This window comes from Ochotona princeps, chromosome 10 (genome assembly GCF_030435755.1).
Source record: "Ochotona princeps isolate mOchPri1 chromosome 10, mOchPri1.hap1, whole genome shotgun sequence".
NCBI lineage: Eukaryota > Metazoa > Chordata > Mammalia > Lagomorpha > Ochotonidae > Ochotona > Ochotona princeps.
Window position 1 is genome coordinate 29,059,695 of NC_080841.1, and position 18,295 is coordinate 29,077,989.

General features: G+C 44.5%; 1 protein-coding gene across 1 annotated transcript in view; it reads right to left on the reverse strand.

Annotated features, from left to right (window-relative positions):
• Window positions 1-11,416, reverse strand: part of DUSP10 (dual specificity phosphatase 10) — a 56,431-nt gene extending 45,015 nt beyond the window's left edge. The window contains exon 1 of the mRNA XM_058669198.1: window positions 11,286-11,416. The gene's annotated coding sequence lies outside the window, so the exon portion shown is untranslated. The remainder of the gene's footprint in view (window positions 1-11,285) is intronic.
• Between the last annotated feature and the right edge of the window lie 6,879 nt (window positions 11,417-18,295).

Here is an 18,295-nt window from a genome sequence, read left to right on the forward strand (position 1 = left end):
GGTCCGCGGCCTATGGGCGGCCGCTGGGGGCGGGGCTGGAGGCGTGGTCCTGCCTCGTCAGGGCGGGTTTCTCCGACCAGGCTCCCGGGCCTCTGTGATCCAACACGGGCGGTGATGTCATTGGCAACCAATCAAAAACTTCAAAGAGCCGGCCGGGGCCCGCGCGGAGCAGCTGCTCTCTATTTACATGTAAACCGGCCGGGCCGGCCGCCTTAACCCTTTCCGGGACCGAATTGTCAATGAGCCGCTCAGGCCGCTCGGGCTGAGCCCGGCTCTTCGCCTTGGACTGGAGCCTCCGGCCAAGCGCCCCTTAGGCTGAGGCACGACCCACCGGCCTCTCCCTTCCTCCGCCTCAGGACCGACGCTCCAAAGTGCCCGAGGAACTTTCTAAAAGAGGTCTGGGACCACCACCCATCTGCGTCTCTACCTGAGACAGGGAGCCTCTGGCGGTGACCTGACAGACCCTCCCCGGCCTTCACCGACGACGCCCAGCCTCCCTCAGAGGGCGGGCAGCGAGGGGACCCCGGGGCTCAGGAGCCGTCAGCTCCCCCCCGTACCCCGCTGACTGGGAGGCCGGCCCGGCCGCTCCCGCGGGCAGCCCCGCTCGGCCCCGCGCCGCCGGTGAGCACCCGCAGATGTCGCTGCCCCACCGGAGGCCCCACTGGCACCCCGCGCAGAGGCAACGCGCTGCCCTCCTCTGCTCCCCTGTCCGCGACCCGGTCACGCCCCCACCGTCGCCGGCCTGGGTCCCCGGGCTGGACCCTGAGTGCACAGGTGGCGCCTCGGAGGACTGCTCGGAGGAGGCGGGGGCCTGGGGCCACGCCTGGTACGATCGGGCGCTGGCGCCTCGGAGCCGCGACACCGGTGCCGACCCCCAGGGTCAGCCGCCCCGGGGTCCGCAGCACTTCGGCTCCCGGCCCGGAACCCCGCCGCAGGCGCCTGCCACCCCGAGACCCGCGCGGCGCGCCGGATCCCCGCAGCCCGCCCGCCTCGCGGGCCTCGGCCGCCGTCCCTCCATGCTGCACGGTCCCCGGCAAGCCGAGGACCGCCAGCCCGGCGCTCCTGGAACAACGGCCGCCGGCCGAAAGGAACCTGAGCCCGGCTTCGCTAGGCTAGCGGAATGGAGCCGGAGGAGCGCCCTAGAACCCGCGCTGCCCCCGCCAGTGCCCCCAGCTTTGACCGCTGGCAGGAGAGTGGCTGGCCGGTGTGGGGGTCCCGGGGAGAAGAGTAGGGGCCGGGGCAAACCGCTGGTCGCCGCCTCGGGAAAATATCAAGAAAATTTCAGGAAAGTTGCCCTGGCTGACAAAAAGGACTGGAAAAGCCCAGAGGAACTGTGGAGATACTACAACAAAGAATCCTAGAGAAATGGGGCTTTTATGCCCTCCCCTCTCTTGGGGAGGAAGGGCAATAATGACAACGGAGTAAAGCACTAAGAACACTTTGGAATGTTTGCCTGTGATTGATAGATTTTCATATTCTCCCCCCACACCAGACTGGAGGTGTCTGGAGGCCAATGTCAGACCCCAGATATTTATTTATTAACCATAATAAATAAACTAAGTAGTAAGGCATACTAGTTCCAGTGCGGGTCTGAACCCAGGAGGGGTCGAGGCACAGCTAGCTGGCTGGCCAACCATGCCAATACACTGTTGAGAGAAGCTTCCCTCTGCCTGTTTCCCTGAAATAGTCCAACTTCTCACACTTAAGTTTCTCTGCCTTCCACAGTCCAACTTCTCACCCTGAAGTTTCAACAAGCATCACTCCTCCAGGGTTCAGTCCTCTTACATAGGAGGGGGTTGTGTGTAGGCCACCCCTGTACTCAGACACCTGCACACTGCATGCACTCCCCCTCTTGTTGACTCAGGAGTGCCTAAGGCATCCACCCCCTTGGGTTCTGAGCCCTTTGAAGATCAGCGGATCATGGCCAGGAAAGGTGGTTTGTAAGCAATCTCCATAGAAATCAGATCTTCCCTCTTCTTGGAGTTCACTGGAGGTAGTGGTGTTCATTTGTTTAGCATGTATAGCAATACCTTAGTGCAGAAGTGAACGGAAAGGTACCCATGCAAGCACCTGTGTGAAGAAAGCACAGTTGCTACAAAAGGCACTCAGGAGGAAAACACTGCACTGGCTTAGGGGAATGGCGTGCCTCTAAGCGCACTTAGGAGTTGTGTATAATGAATTCATTGCTAACACCTCAACCTCTAAGTCCAACATGGGGATTTATGCAATTTCACAGGAAAAAAAAAGTTAATAGCCTTCCCACAGACCCGAAAGAACAAAGTAATCACGAAAAGAGACAATTGCCTTCATGAGATGATGATTATAGTTTCAAATCAGTGAGTTATTATAATCCAGTTGACTTAGGAATCCAAGAAACCATCCAGATGAAAATTAAGATTGGAAAATTCCCCGTTTTTAAATCTAAAACATGGGATAATGACCAAATCATTAAACAGATGTATTGTTCTAAAATTAACCACTTCTAAGAATTTATTTTCAGAATATAGAGCAGTAGTGTTATACGTGACCGAGTCAATGATTTGACTTAGGTGTTAGAAGTGGAGAATGTTATGGGGTGCAGCCAGCGATAGCCAGCACCCACTGACAGTGGGCAAATGAAATGTGGCTGTGTCCCCCACCGTCTGTCCTGAAGGTGGGTCCTAACAGCAATGGAATGTTAATTCCATCCTCAACCACTTCCACCACCACCACCACCTAGGTATTTGCTCCTGCCCACCTGTGACACACCTATCAACTGAGAGGGGACAATATTGTATTGTTGTGTAACCACTCCCCTCACAAACCCCTTTAAAAGGCCTGTGAAGCAGGGGCTCACTCTCTTTGTGGTCAGGTGCTTCCATTACGTTTGCACCTCTGGTACCTCAACTCTTGGCTGACCCAGGACGGGTAATCCCCTGAGCATGGTCCCTGTGTAGTGCTTAGATGGGACAATGGATATCGTAATGTTGTTTCTGGTTTGTGTACTATCAGGAGTTCCAGCAGAGGTGGAGCCTAGCAGTGATGGAATGTGGGCAGAGAAGCCAGGGAAAGGTGAATGTCTGCAGCTTTGTAAGTGTGTCCAGGTTATTTGTTGCATGTCTCTTAGGATAGCTTATATTATTGGGGAAGCCGGGACATAGATCTTCAGCTTAACGGATGGACTTAAGGGTAATGACCATTTGTTCCTTTTGGGATTATGTTTGGTTGGATTATGATTGGTTGGATTGCCACATGGACTTGTGATTTGCTATTTCTAGTGTGCTCTATTATCACCAAGCTTGGTTAATAAACACTCCTTAATCAACCTTAAACTTGTCTGGTGTTATCTCGCTCGTACCCCATAACAGTAGAAAAAAATCTCAGTACAGAGCTGCTTCCAGTTACTTCTATGTAGGCGTGATATTGTTCCTTTGAGTAATGATGTGAAAATGCCACCTGAACACTGCCCTGAGACTGGAATTTGTAATGCCAGTCCACCAGCAGCTGTGTGTCTGACCCTTACCCACCTGCCAGAACCTTCATGTTCAATGGTAGTGAAGTCAGAGAGTGAAATATCTTCATCCTATCAAGCTAGTCAGAGCTTTGTTCCTTAAATATTAAAGCATTGAGTGTTTCAGTGCTATGCGTTAAAACCTAAAACATGAAATTTATGCCAACATAAAAGATGTGCTATGGGCTGTGTGCAGAACTGGACTCAAGAAGTTACTTTTTGTGCAGTTGGCTAAGCATGTGGAATAATGGCAGACGAGGTAGAATCTTCCACAAAAATCTTTAAGGAAATGGTCCTGCAGGTCCTTGAATGAAAGTACAGGATAAAATTATAACAAATGCCAGCATAATTATGATAGTAAATGAGTGGAAAGTGGGGAATGAGCTAAGGAATAAAAAAGTGGGATGTTAAACAACAGAGGTCTTCAAGGCCAGCTGAATGGAATATCTTGCAATATAGCATCCAGGCCCAGGGAACACCTGAGGTGATCTGCAGGAGGTGGCAGCTGTGACCTAAATGTGTCCCCTAAGATTCACATGCTGAAAATTGTCAATGTGACAGTATTAAAGACGCCGGGCTTTTAAGGGGTGGAACCCTAGGGTGGAAGCTAGGATGTGGCCCTAATCCAAGGACCTGAGCAGGTGCACATGTTGCCTTCCTGTCCTTCCACCGTGTGAAGCCTCAGGGACCGTATGTCCCCCTCCCTCTCACCCCAGAGAACACAAATAAAACGTCATTGTGGAAGCAGAGACTGGGCCCTCGACAGACACCAAGTCTACTGGTGCTTTGATCTTGAACTTCTCAACCTTTAGAGCTGTGTGAAATTTCTGTTCTTTATCAAGCACCTAGTCTCATGTACATGGTTATAGCAACACAAATGGATGAAGACGGTGAACATTGCAGTGGTGGAGACAGCAATGCTGTATGATGTCACGCTTCATGAGTCTACGAGGCTTTTACTAAAGAGTGCATCCGGGACCCAGGGAGCAGCCCTGAGTCATTTGCTCTTCTCTCTGTTTTCTCTATGGGGCCATTTATGACATGTAGCTATTGAATACTTGACATGTGCCAGTCTGAACTAAGAGGTGCTGTATGCTGAAAGTTCACATTGAGCTTTGAAAAATTAATATAAATATATAAAATTCAGTCCCCATTACTCCCTTATTAATAGGAGATATGTTCCAAGATGTTCTGCAACCAGCAGAAATCACACATTTTTCCTACACATGCATACCTCATATAAAGATTAATTATCAAAAAGAACAAAGAACAATTACAACAATTTACTATAACAGAAGTTATTTAAAACTTACTAACTATTTATTTCTGGAATTTTACTTTTAATATTCTTATACCATGGTTGACCACCGTTAATTGAAACTACAGAAAGTGAAACCAAGGATGAAGAAGAACTACTCTACTACAGTTTTACTTTCATATTAGTTACATTTTGACTGGCTCATAATTTAGGTTAACTCAAATGTTATTAAATTAATTTACCTACTTTTATTTAGAATATGGCTATTAGATAACTTTCATCGACTCATGATGGTTCAAGTGTCAGCTCCTCTGCTTCTGACCCAGGGAGGCAGTGGATGATGGTTCGAGTGCTTCAGTCTCTGTCACATAGGGGACCCATACTGAATTTGTGGCTCCTGGCAATGACCTAGCCCAGCCCTATGTATTATAAGCATTTGTGGAGCAGGTGGACAGATAAAGGATCTCAGTGTATGTATTGTTGCCTCTCCACCTCTCAAAGAAAATGAAACAAAAATGTAGCCTTTCTAGGCCAGTTGTTACATTGTGTTAGGGTGACACAGAGGATCGCAGAATAGCAGAGTAAGTGGGAGTGACTGAGGAGGAGCAGAGATAAGGGGGTAGAGCTCTCTAACCACATTTCCACCCCCTCCTACCATCTACACCTGATGAATATATAGACACATATGTCATATTTTCTTCATGAGAAGCCAAAGTAAAATGTCCTTTGCAGAAAGGTCTAAGTTTTCTGTTTCTTGTCTAAGTTTCTGTTATTCTGTTTGGGATTTTTTTTTTTTTTTATCCTGGTTCGTTATCTTACCACAATCGCAATGGTAAGGGCAAAGCCATACTTGGCCTCAAAACTGGGTCTCAGAGCTTTTATGTTTTTTTTAATGTAAGATTTATTTATTTTTATTACAAAGTCGGATACACAGAGAGGAGGAGACACAGAGAGGATGATCTTCCATCCGATGATTCACTCCCCAAGTGACCGCAACAGCTGGTGCTGCACCGATCCAAAGCCAGGAACCAGGAGCTTCTTTCCGGGTCTCCCATGTGAGTGTAGGGTCCCAAAGCTTTGGGCCATCCTTGATTGCTTTCTCAGGCCACAAGCAGGGAGGTGGATGAAAAGCAGAGCCACCGGAATTAGAACCGGTGCCCATATGGGATCCCAGCGTGTTCAAGACAAGGACTTTCGCTGCTAGGCCACCACGCTGGGCCCGTCAGAGCTTTTGTGTTTTAATACTTATTTGAATTTATTTGAAAAGGCAGAGTGACAGAGTGGAGGAAAGACAGAGAAAGAGATCTTCTATGCTTCGGTTCACTGCCCCAAATGACCTCAACCTTTACGGCTGGAATAGGCTGAAACCAGGAGCCAGGAACTCCACCCACGTTTCCCAAATGAGTAGTTGGGGACCAAGTATTTGGGTCACTTCTGTTGCTTTCCAAGGTGCATTAGCTGATACATTCAATCCAGCACTCTGATATGAAATGAAGGTGCTGTAATCAGCAGCTAGGCTACTGTGCCATAATGTGCCATTCTTTCCAAGCCCATGCCAGTTCTCCCTGGCCACACAGAAGTAATGGACTGGCTAATAGAACAAATATGCTCCTTTTCCCAAGGAAGGGATGAAAAACTTCATTTCCACGCAGCCAAACTTCTGCCCCCTTCCCATTGTGCCCTCACAAACACACACTTCTCCCTGTCATATGAAGATATTGACAGGTCCATGCATATGGACACACACTCATTTTCTTACAAAAACAACAAAAAGAAAACTCACTGGCCTGTGTCTCCAACAACACCCTCCAGCGTGACAGATGTCTATTCTTATCATGTGTTTCTACGTCGGACACTGTTAACATTTTCCCCTCAGCCAAGCTGAGCCATCATTTTCTGCCACCAAGGAATAATGTCAGGGTGGCAGTCTCTCAGCCCCAGAGGCTGTGTTATCAAGGTGCATGAGGGATGCTGGGCTGCAAGGAAGGCAGACTCTCTCAGGACTTGCTTCATTCTAACACTAAGCCATCAACCAAACCTCAGTCACTCCTAATTGGTTCAGATTGTGCTGCTCCTATTTAAACAAGTTCTCAGCTAACCAATGGCTTCATAATGTGCCTTTGTGTGTGTGTGTGTCTTGATGATTCAATATTTTCTGAGCTGAGTTTAAAAATCTAAAATTGGGGGATGGAGGTTATAGGTACCATGCACTACTGGCCTTAGCACTGCTATGATCTGCATGCATAAAATCATCTGAACCTTCACATGGACGTGGAAGCTGTAACTACGCACTTTTATTAGCAGGAACTTAAAGATGAAGGAACAGCAATACAGACAGGTTCAGGAATTTGCCCAGATCACACAGCCAGAAGCAGCCCCGTCAGCCTTTGGAACCAGACAATCTGGTACCAGAGCATCTGCTTTTAACTATTGTGGGTTATTTGATTTGCTTTCTTCGTGATTTTATAAATTTCTATCACATCCCCTCAGGCTCCAGACACCCAGGATATTTTTAATTGCATTTTCGTAAGCATTTGCAGTTTCCTCCCCTGTTTCTCCTGATTTTCTCCAAGTCTATTATGTCTGCAAACCTTTTCACTCTCATACCTGCTTCCTCTATATCAGGCACCAAGTGAAAACCATGACAATATTTTCAGAATCATCCTAACTAATGCTCTCAATTGTGTCAGTAGTCTAGTAGCTGTTGTGTGTTGGAACAAAGAATTCCAGGAAAAGTCACTGACACTTATATTATCAAGGCAATGTCTTACTTGTCTTCCTACCCCCAGCACCTGGCCCAGGAGCTAGCCTTAGTGTGAGCTTAGTGAGCTTCATTTGGGTGAATGGATGAATGAACACTTTTCTTAAACTTGATGTCTTAGTCTGTTCCGGGCACTGTAAAGAAAAAAAATAATGGATTGAGTTCCTGGTCCCCAGGTATTTAGGAAGTAGACCAGTGAAGTATTTCTCTCTCTCTATCTCAAGTAAAATAATTTAAAAAAACTTAAAGAAAAATCACATGTAAGATTATTTTCCATGTTTAGGAAATTTTGTCTCCTTATTTACTTCCAACAGAATATCTTCCTTTTCTCTTCTGGCTTTTTCCTTCTAATGCTAAAAGACTCATGCATTTCCTTGTGTTAATCTCCCTGACAGGCAGGCTGTCCAATGTTTGTTTCCCAGCACCTGACTGATGCTGGTAATCAGTTGTCTTCAGAAAGGCATATTATCAAAGACCTCCACCTCAAAGTCAATGAGTTCATCTCTGGGTGGATGTGCTCTGCAAGGAATTGCTGTCCTGATTCTCACTTGGATGGGGAGCAGCAGTAGGAGAGCACCTTTCTACAAGTGCTTGTGAAAGTGGCCAGAGTCTTCCCAGATTTCTCGCTTTGGGAGAGTTTTCCATGGTGTCTTTAGTTCATGCAGTGAATAAAGCAATCATTCATTCTTGCCTGGGCAGTCTGTCTCTGGGTTACTTTAAGTGTGCATGCTGAGTATTTCACTGTATTTGTACATTCTTGACCTTTGCAGATGATAAATGTTAAGCCCATAATACCACTCTGGCACACAGTAGGTGCTCAAACACATTCAAGTCAGGTCAGAAGAGATCAATTTAGTTCAAGATGTTCATCAGATAAGACAAAAATCCCTAAAAGAATTGAGTAAAAATCTTAGTTCCGGTAGGAATGTTATTGATGACACACATTTCCAGATCACAAAAAATTAGAATGCAGAGAAACAGATGGGATCAGGAAGTAATCCACCAGAGAGCAATAGCTGTATTTCGTTCACTTGCCAATGCACAGGGCATCAAGTGTGGGTGAGGGAGTAACCGTGTCACCTTTCACAGGAACACACTAATCCACAGGGAACTCCCAGCCACCTTCATTTGCAATTCCTGTTCCCAGGAAGTACGAAAACAGGACTCTGTGAGCTACCATTCTCAACTTTAAATCGGCTTTATAACAGCAACTAGTATCTTCTCTATGTTCTACAGAGAACAGAATAGCTTTAGAGTTGCTCTAACCCAATCTCTTACAAAATTCTTGAGTCCTCCAGTCTATGGGCCAGGGAAGTTGGAGTCTAGGCATTCTATACATCAGGGCTGCCCAATATATTGTACCACTGAATGCTTTAATCCTTTCTGGCAGATGGCTGCTTTCTCTAAAGGTCAAGCTTCTTTTTCCACCTCCCATCCCACAACTGTCAGGAAGAAATAGCAAGTGAAAGAAAAGGCAGGAAGGCAGAAGGAGCACTAAGATGACAGGGTTTTTTCGGGGTTCCCCCATTTTGTTTTTATTGTATTTATTTGGGGGAAAGAGAAGGCAAAGAGTAGAGAAACTGAGGGAAAAAACGGTGACAGCTCCAGAAATCTCCAATTTCTTTTTTTTATGTAAGATTTATTTATTTTATTATAAAGTCAGATATACAAAGAGGAGGAGAGACAGAGAGGAAGATCTTCCATCCGATGATTCACTCCCCAAGTGAGCCGCAACGGCCAGTGCTCTGCCGATCCGAAGCCGGGAACCAGGAACTTCTTCCTGGTCTCCCACGCGGGTGCAGGGTCCCAAAGCATTGGGCCGTCCTCGACTGCTTTTCCAGGCCACAAGCAGGGAGCTGGATGGGAAGTGGAGCTGCCGGGATTAGAACCGGTGCCCATGTGGCATCCTGGTGCGTTCAAGGCGAGGACCTTAACCATTACGCTATTGCACCGGGCCCTCACTGCTCCATTTTTTATCAAGCTCTGCTTTTGGCTTGGGAAAGCCGTGGAGGATGGCCAAGTGATTGGGCTCCTATACCCATTTGGGACACTTGGAAAGAACTCCTGGTTCCCAGCTTCAGGCTTGCTCAGCTGTGGCTATTGCAGTCATTTAGGGAGTGAACCACTGGATAAAAGATCTCTCTCTCTCTCTGCCTTTCTCTCTCTGTGTAATTCAAGTAATAAATAAATAAATCTTTATAAAAAATGAAAAGGCACTTCCCCCTAACAGTTTGTTTTACTATGAGACAGTGTCTCACACACAGAGTTGTGTGTGTGTTTGCATGAGAGAGTGAAAGAAAAAAGGAGAGAAAGCGTGTTAGTTCATTCCGCCAGAGGCTCACAACAGCTAGGAGGCAGGCAAAGGCAGGAGCAAGCAGTTCCATCCAGATCTTTCAGGTTGGGGGCAGGAACCCAATTACTTAAGCCATCATCACTGCCTCCCAGGGTTTGCATTAGTAGGAAGCTGGAATGAGGAACTGGGGCCAATTGTTGAGCATGGGCACTACAAGGCAGGACTTGGGCATCCTAACTTGAATCTTAATCACTAGACAAAACTTCACCCTCACCTACAATTCACTAGGGAAAGTAGAAAAAACCATGGATTCTTTTGGCTTCGGAATTCTAAAGCAATCTACAGATTGAAAAGATAAAAATACATCTGAAATATGTTTCTGAGCCTCTGATTTGTGTTCATTCTGCCCGAAGAAAGGAAAATATGAATAACTTTTCTTTTCTCCAAATGCCTATTTAATCTTTTTCTAAACATCCTGACTTTGAGGCCTATCAGGAGTTTCCATAGTAAGTACAGATTGCTTTCTCAATGTTATAGCATGTGTTAAAAAAAACATTTTAAATCCCATTTTTTATGCTGACATCTCATGGTTATTTATTTCTTGTTACCTCTATTTTCCCAAGTTAATTGACATACAGTTAAATTATTATACTAGCTCCTCATAAGGGCCAGAGGAGTAGAGTTCTCAAAAAGAGGCCACAGGGCATAAAATTAAATTAAAAATAAGTATTCCCTGCATCTTTGGGGCTGCCTGAAGTTTCTGGCTTTCATGGCCTTTTATCGGGATTGTATGAAGTGCCTGACTGAGAATATATAGCTCTCTGCCATGCCCTCTCTGGTTTCCAGCATACAGGAAGCCCCTTGCCTGCTATTTCCTCTAAAGGCATGTTGATCACCAGAGGATTTCATTCAGTAGGTACATAGACCACACTGCCTGGAGAGTGGGTATAGAGAGGCAAAGTTAGTAAATGGACAAATCACTACAAAGCATGGAAAGAAACACAGATTCTTTGGTCTTAGCCTAAGATCTACCGATTGAGTGTACAGGTGGCGGGTGCTTGTCTGTATGTCAGTTTAATTTTTAGCAAAATGAAAGTACTAATCTTTCCATCCAGAGTATTGTGAAGATTTGGGACTGATTGCCTGTATATAGTTAGCATGATTTTGACATAGAGAGTGGGCATTCTATGACTAGTTCCTGGATAAGTAAAAATGAGCAATTCTATTCTTCTTTATTTGCTTGGATATGTAGTGCCTTATTCCAGACAGTGATTGCAATTGCTGGTTACCTGACTGATTGCAAGCAGTGTGTGAAATTTGACTATTGATGTAACTGTTCTTCTTGAGCATATTTCCTTAATCTAACTGTAATTCTTACAATTCATACAATAAAGATAATAATTCATAACAGGAACAGACTTTTGAAGTATCTTACTTCAAACCTCAATCTGCAGAAGAAAAAAAAATAATTGAAGCGACCTACCAAGAAAAATACTTCAGATAATAACTCCAGGAAATGGTCACATCCTCCTGGCACTTGTAGAAGGAAGGTTTGTAGACAGATAATCAGAGAAATGTGGAGAGAACTGAGAAAGAAGAACTTTAGAAACAGAGCAGATCTTAAGCAGAGCATAACTGACAGTGCAGTTCAACTGTTGCCTGAAGAAGTTTTAGGACAAAGGGAAAGTGAACTGAAGAGCTCACTGTGAGAGGCACTAATACCCTAAGGATATTTAATTTGTTTTGCTTTGTTTTGGCATGGAGAATTTAGAGGGTGGAAGCTGAGTTGAGGGGCTTTTTGAATTGAGCTACCGAAAGCACAAGTAAAGTGCAGGCAGCTCACAGCATTAAGCAAGAACTGGAAGTAGGAGGGTGGGAAAAAAAAAAAAAAGCAGCAAGAGCAAGGAATTTACTATCCTTGGAGAGTGAGTGGGCATGTATGATTTGAAGATGAAAATGAAATGTGGCTAAACATTCAGCTATGTGTTGAAAGCAGAAGACAGCTAATGAAGTGAAGAAGGAGACCATATCGTCTTGAAACGAGGAGGGCATTATATGCTAGTGTTCTTTCCAGTTCTGCCTCTCCTGAACTGCTAAGTGAACCCTGGAATTCACAAGCTGTGACCTTTGGACCAGTAGGGAACTACAATTCTTGGTTTAAATTCAAAAGAGCTTGCGTCAAAATAAACTGTTGATTATAACTACATCAAAATATTACTAAGCATGCTGTTTACGTACAGTTCAGGAAAAATGTTTTGCTGTTTCTTAAAGAAGCACAGCATTAATTTGCCTTCAGGCAGAGTTGCTTCCCCCTCACACGGTATAGAGCAGGTAAATTTGGAAACCACGGGTCCACACAATTTCCTACTGACATGTCAATGTCAATAGCCAACAGCCATCTCTATCTAACCCAACTCATCACCCTAGCTCCCCATTTGCTTCTGCTTCTTTCCTGTCCTGGTTAAGAAGTTGCTATCTTTCCCGTTCAGGGCACCAAGCTGGGAAACAAGCTGGGAAACAAGCTGGAGTAGCTACCTGACATCTTCTCCACTTTCCATGCCATTTTCTTTTTCACCACTGCATACTTTCAAATCGACTCCCTTTATCCATCCTCATCATCACCAGCCGAGTCTAGGCCACTTTGAAATCCTGCTGAAATTTTGCCACAGGCCACAGGAAGCCCTTGATCCATGCTGCTGTCCTGTGAACTGGCAACAGTCCAAATCCAGGTGTGGCCATTTGAACTAATGCTTAAGATGTCCCTCTGCCTAGCAGTACTGTGTGTGTTCAATGCCAGGCCTCATTCCTGACTCCTGTTTTCTGCTACTGAAGGCTAACTGGTGAGGCAGCAGTACCAGGTTATTCCTTTCTATGTGGAGCCCTGGATTGAATGACTGGACCATGATTGATTCTACTCCTGTTCCAGTAATTTTGGGCATCTAGCATTTAGAGATAGAAGTTTATCCCTTTTTCCCTCCCACCATTCCTCCCTCTCCGTGTCTCTCAAAAAACAAACAAACAAAAACCAAAAAGCCACCCCAGAGTGGCTAGTCCCCACAACCTGGACATTCCTAACTAGTAGCATTTGTCTTTTTTGATCTTTCAGTTTTCATACGTGTTGCTCCCCTCATGTGTGATCTTTGGCTTGTATTTCTGCTGACTCAGTTCCTCAACCCTAATAATAGAATCTTCATCATCCCTAGGCCGAGCAAAATGCTCATGAAATAGTAGCCATTCTTCCATGTTGAGTGAATAAATGAAGTCAAGTCAGAAATGGACAATGTAATTACCATTATACTGAGCATAACTGATGATAAGGAATCATTAAATGTTTCCTGACTCTGGTCTCCAGTCCTGGAGCTGGACTCTACCTATAGATGGAGACACAGGCCTCTAGCAACACAGATAGAAGGTTTCAGGATCTCTAAGTTAGCTCAGCTATTCCTGAAATGCTTCCATTGGTGTGGCTTTTTTTTTAAAGATTTATTTATTTTGGACCCTGCACAGTGACCTAGCAACTAAAGTCCTCACCTTAAATGCACCAGGATCCCATATGAGCGCCGGTTCTAGTCCCGGCAGCCCCGCTTCCCATCCAGCTCCCTGCTCGTGACCTAGGAAAGCAGTTGAGGACGGCCCAAAGATTTGGGACCCTGCACCCGCGTGGGAGACCTGGAAGAGGTTCCTGGTTCCCGGCTTCGGATCGGCACAGCACCGGCTGTTGTGCTCACTTGGGGAGTGACTCATCGGACGGAAGTTCTTCCTCTCTGTGTCTCCTCCTCTGTGTATCTGACTTTGTAATAAAAATCAATAAATCTTTTTAAAGGATCCCATATAGGATCCTGGCACGTTCAAGGTGAGGACTTTAGCTGCTAGGCCACGCCGCCAGGCCCATTGGTGTGGCTTTTTAAACTGAACCTGGTACATTAGTGTAAACTCTACTTGATCACAGTAAAAGCATCCACGGATGAGTTCATTTTTCACAGTGAAAGTTACCCAGGCACATTGTCAACTACTGTGCATTACTGGGATTCCATGATTTTTCTTTCAGACCAGCTCATACTATACAATTTAATACTGTCATCAACACCACTAAGGCTTCTGCCCTCAACTCAGATGCTACTGCCATTTCATTTTTGCATCACACTCCTTTTAAAATTTGACTTGCAGAATCTAGCCACAGGCAATAGATGGGAAAACAGACTCAGTACAATCTTCTACCCTGGTCCTTAGGACTCACTTGCTGCAGGACAGAGAAGGGAAGTAGAGATGGGGAAATTGGTACAACAGTTTGAAGCCAAATAATAGTATGACTGGAAACTCCCGTCTTGATTTGGCACAAGGGCCACAACTATATTTGGCTGGCCCCTGATTGACATAATTATTACTGCCAGAAAGTAATTTTAGAAATAACTTAAAAGGAGGACATGGGTGATTAAAGTTCTAATAATAACATTTTGAAAAAGTCTGGGTTAATGAATCTGTAACTCAGGTAAAAGAAAAGAGGCTTCAAGCGTTCAGGGACCAGTACCTGGAGCTAAGCTTGGAGAAAATGTTCTGCAGTGAAATCAAGTAGGACAAGATAGATCATGTGTCTCTAAAAAGTCTTGGGGAAATCAAGATGCAGTTCATTTTCTGTGGAAATTTCTGTAAAATTGTCTGTAAAATGAATCTACACAAGGTAGACTGTTGCTGTCCTGTAGCGATGGACTTTGTGCACAGAGCCAATAATAGCACGTGTGGACTCTGACTGATGGTCGAAAGCTGAAGTTTATTAGGGGCATCAGTCTTTATACACTGAGGGTCATATGGGATAAGGGAGGAAGTACTGAGCTTATCAACAAAACCCATCAACTGTTTCTATACTTTTGTCTAGAACTCCTTTTGTTTTGTATATTCCACCAAGTGTTCTCATTCACATGCTATCTACTCAACTGTTCTCATACAAATGATATACACTTAGTCATAGGAATGGTACACACTCAGTTGTTCTTATACAAATGATATCCAATCAGTTATACAAAAGGTATTCATTGGGTTGTTCTCATGCAAAGGATATCCAATAAGTCTCACAAATGGCATCCATTCAGTTATTCTCATTACAAATATTATCCAATCAATTTTAATCCTGTGCTTGCTGACTTTCTAGGGTCACAATGTCCTTTTACAGTAGACACTGCTTTAAATCCATTGAGCATCCTGCGGCTACAAGACATTGTCCAGTAGTCTCTTTAAAAGATTCCCACAGGGGCGAACTTGCTACTGTGAGAATTGGCTTAGGCATCTTAGTTATTTGCAGCAAGCATCTTTTTTTGTGGATTCCAGTGTTCAGTTCAAATTGGCCAATTCCCTATTAGTGGCTAAGCTTTCTGAATTTCATTCTTGGATGTAAAGCTAAACATCTGTTCAAAAATAACTTTTAGATTAGAGGATGAGATTTGCTCCCAAACATACATATGCCATGTTGTGTCCTAACAACTGTTTCTCACTGTGCTTTCAATCGCTTTGTCTCATTTGAATTTCACAGTCAGTCTAAGATGCACGCTATTACTCTCATTTCACAGATAAGAAAACCTGAAGTTCCAGGAGGAAGCAGTCCCTTCCTCTTTCATTGAGTAAGTTCTTGTTGTGGCTTGTCAATACCAGATTTCCTCTTCAGAGCCCACCCCACAGTGCCTGTGGCTTCTGATTGAAAATGGCAGATACAATATAACAATTATTTCATGAGTTCTTCCTTGATTTCTTAAAAAAAAAACCTTCTGAGGAACTTATTTATTTGAAAGACATATGTCAGACAGAGAGGGAAAAAAAAAGAGAAACAGAGAATCCCATTTACTAGTTTATTTCCCTGAATTTCTGCAATAACTGATGAGCTCAAGCTGGATCCAGGAACTACAAAGTCCATGGAGGTCTCCCACAAGGGTGGTAGGAATCCAGTTATCTGAACTATCACCACTGCCACCTAGGGTCTGAACTGTCAGGAAGCCAGCATGAGGGGCCACAGCAGGCACTGAACACAGGTGATTTAATATGGAATATAAATGTCTTAGTCATGGCACTGGTTGCCCACTAATTCTTCATTCCTAAATGCAGATTTTCATAACCAAGTGACAACATAAAGATCAGACTCATACTGAGAAGATATTCAGAGACCTTCATTCTGAGAAGCAGTCACAGAAGCTCAGGTAATATACATTTGGGAAACCATGGGATTCTCTGAGATCCTTTTTTTGGGTGGTAAGGTATAGTACAAGGAAATAAGAGCAAAACAAAAAGGCAAAGACAATGAGAGTTGATTTCACAAGAAAGAACAAAGATGAACAAATAGGCAAGCAAGTAAACAATAAGTAAAAGTTTTAAAAATAAAAGCACTTAGTTATCTGGGGTCAGATCTACAATCTAGAACAAGCCACATGACATCCCTATAGCTCAACATACCATAAGAATGAATACTAGAAGCTGCTGTAAAGAGTGCTGATATTTACTGAGATAAACCTGGATTCCCTAGAAATTCATTAACACAAAGAACATTATTCACACGCACACAAAGTTGCTCTTAAGGTACTTGTTTTGTTTGTTTGTTTTAGGATTTTGAGATTTCTTTCCTTTGAAAGTCAGAGCTACAGAGAAGGTTCCCCCTCTCCAGCCAGAGAGAGATAATAGAATGAGATCTTCTGGTTCATTCCAGGCTGGGCGAACTTGAAGGCAGGAGTCAGGAGCAAATTGCAAATCATTTCGGCCATTTTCCACTGCTTTTTCAAGACCATTAGTGGAGAGCTGGTTTAGAAGTGGAGCAGTAGGACATGGACTGGCTCTTCTATAGCGTGTCAGCATTATAGGTAGTGAGACGTTTACCTGCTATGCTACAATATAATCTGGAAAGTACCTCATGTCTTGATGTCTAGGGCCAAGGTTATCCTTGGGGCCAACCAAGAGGGCAGAGCATGAAACCTCTCAAGTGAATAACTCCAGGATCACGTAAGAATGTGTTTCACCCTCCTTATACAAGACAACACTGATGTATACTCTATGATATGGGCCTTCTGGTTAATTTGATGGCTTTTCCTCCAGTTCTGACATTCATTTAGCTCCATTCTCTCCATTCTGTTCCTCTGGAATGATTTCCTTCATAGAACCTTACAGAAAGATTATGCCATATGGGAATGGAACTTGGGCATCTTTTTCTGTTTCCAGAGGAGGAAAATGGAACTCACAGAAGTGAAATGACTTGTTCAAGGTGACAGAAATGATTACTAATAAAACCAGTGATGGAAATTCTAATTTGTGGCTAATGTTGCTAAACTTTTCTCATTTCATATGATTTCCATGTTTGGCATAACCTTGTGGAATTAGTAACTCCACCAGGTATTATATTGCCAGCCTCAGAAATTAGGCCACCTTATTAGTACGTATCACTAGAACACCCTGCTCTCTATATGAGGCAAATTTCTGGAAAAAAAAAAAAAGGAAAAGAAAAAAAGAAACATGGTGATGACTTAGATTTCATTTCACATATACTCAGGGCTCTCTCTGAAAAGAGACTCCAGAATGAACTTGTTGGTTCCAAAGCATATAGGCTTATGGTAGTGAATATTTTCTGTCTGCTCAGTTTTTTCGATAGCTCCGACTGCGCTTCTCTTCAGACTGGTCTATCCATGTCTCATTATCACACGGTTTATTCTGGTCATTGATTCATTCACATTGCTGTAACAGGTGCACAAACTAAACATCAGGGCAGGGATACTTGTTAATTGCTTCAGCTCTGACCGCCTGATACTTAGACAAGAGCCTGAACTATGAGGAAGCATGTGCTGACCATAGAAATGAATGGATTTTCAGGAAAAGGACGCCCTCCATGATTCACTTCTGCCACCCAAGCTAGTCCCAGGGAGGCTCTCTTGCTGCGACTACGCCCTGTGAGGTACAGGGCTGCACAGCTGCATGGCCACAATTACTGCCCCCTGGGCACCTTGACCTTTATCTCCTTCTCCCGGACCAAGCTTGAGTCACCAGTCCCCCGTGCATTAAGGTAGATCACTCCTACTCTGGCTCCCAATCTCCTGTCTCCTCAGGGCATGTACTTTGGCTTCTGCTGGAAGCTGCCCCACTCAGTGGGGACCCTAGTGTTGCTGTGTTGCTGACCTTTCCTCTTAAGAAGCACATCACCATCCAGTGTTAAGGAATCTGGGCATCACTCCCACAAAGGAGAGAGAGCATATGGTCCTGCTGCTTCAGACCCACTCTGCTTTCCAGGGAACACCGCCACTGCTGCTGCACCTGCCCTCTTTATGGACAGGTGTAGCCTACTTTCCCATGATGCCTATTAAGTTGGAAATGACCCTCCACATGAAGGGCACACACAGGCTAGGGAATGTGTCATAATCACATGAAGATAGGGTGGCATTACAATTAAAGCCATGAGCTTTTACATCAGCTGACTCGAGGTAAAGTTTGGTAACTTCCACTTCTGGTGTAGCTTGAGGTATATTAGTTAAT